Source organism: Gallinula chloropus (genome assembly GCF_964237585.1).
Source record: "Gallinula chloropus genome assembly, chromosome: 21".
NCBI lineage: Eukaryota > Metazoa > Chordata > Aves > Gruiformes > Rallidae > Gallinula > Gallinula chloropus.
The window spans coordinates 10,188,386-10,190,072 of NC_140106.1; positions in this window are offsets into that span (position 1 = coordinate 10,188,386).

The following is a 1,687-nucleotide window of genomic DNA, read 5'->3' on the forward strand; positions in this document are numbered from 1 at the left end:
GGGTCCCTGAGGGGGGTACAGGCTGCCAACCCCCCCATACTGATGGGCAGTAGCCCTGGAAACATCTTGACTTTGGGAGGGGGAGCACAGGGGCCCCCCCAGGCACAACCAGTTCTTGCAGCTTCCCAGCAGCCCCCACCCTGGTGTGTGTGGGTTGGGGGTCCCCAGCCATCACCCCCCCAAACCCGCCCCCCCCCCGCGGTTTGCAATAAACACGTTTCTGGAGCCTGTGGGTGATTTGGTGCCGCTGCCAGGGGGGGGCCGGGGGGGGGGGGCCAACACCCCCACTGAAGGGAGGGGACGGGCATCCCTGGGCAGGGACACTGGGGGACACGTGTGGGTGTCCCTCCTGCCCCCCACATTGGGCTGTGGGAACGGGGTGCCCCCCCCCCGTGGTGGTGAGGGCCGAATTCAGCTTGGGGGTGGGGGGTGGGGGGGAGCACCGAGCACCCGGTGACTCTGGGGGTGCCACCCCGGGGTGTGTCCCCGCTGCTCCTCGCACCCCCCGGCCCCGTGTGTGTCCGTGTGTCCCCCCCCATCCTCCCCCGCCCCGCAGTGTCTCCGTGGCGATGCGGGAGCGGCAGCGGGCTCGGCGCAGTCCCCCACGGCCGCCCACGGTCCCCATGGCAACGGCAGCGCCAGCCGCCAGCCGCCCCCTGCCCCCCCCCGCACCCCCCACCCGCCCCACGGGTGACGTGTGTGTGGGGGGGAGGACACCGGTATCCCGGCCCCCCCCCCACCCCCTGGCCAGGCCCCGGGGCTGCCCCCCCAGAAAGCACTGCCCACCCCCCGACCCCCAGGCAGGGCTCTGGCACTGGGGGGGGGGACTCCAAGGTGCCCTTGGGGGAGGTGGGGGGAGATTTTGGGACACACACCCCCCCACCCACTCCGACCCCTCCTGGGTGTTTTGCTGGGGGGGGGGTGGGGTTGTTTGGGGTGACATTGGTGCGGGGGGTGGGGGGCACGGGGGGTATAAGGGGGTGATGCGGGGGAGGGGGCTGGGGGTCCTCGGGGTGGGGGGTGTCCGGATGTTTGGGGTCTGGTTTGGGGGGGGTGGTTGGTATGTGGGATCCTGGGGGGGGAGGATTTGGGGGGGTGGATATGGGAATCTCTGGGTGGGGTCTGAATATGGGGCTATTGCTGGGGGGGGGGGGGGGAGAGGAAGGGGGGAGCTGGGTATGGAGCCTTTTGGGGGGGTCGATATGAACCCCACACACACCTGGGGGGGGGGGGGGGGAATTAGGGGACAGGAGTCCCGGGGTGGGAGGGGGTGTCCGGTTATGGGACTCTTGGGGCCCCCCCAGCGGCGGGGAAAAGGGGGATCCCCGCAGGGTCCTGGGGCGGGGGTGGGGGTGGGGAGGGGCATTACGGCTGCGAAGCAGCGTGCGGGGGCGATCCGGGGAGGGGGGGGGGGTCCCCGGCGCGGGGGCAGGTCCGAGGCGGGGGGGGGGTGGGGGGTGTTGGGAGGGGATCCCAGTTTAGGGGGAGGGGAAGGGAGAGGTGAGGGGGGGGGTGTTGAGGGGGGTGGGGGGGGGGCGGCGGGGGCTGTCCCGGGCTGGTGCCTCCCCCGGCCGGTGCCTCCCCCGGGCCGGCAGCGCCTCCTCCCGCCCCCCCGCGCCAGGCGGAGCCGGAGCCGGAGCCGGAGCGGAGCCGGTGCCGGGGCGGCTCATTGCGGCGCGGCGGCAGC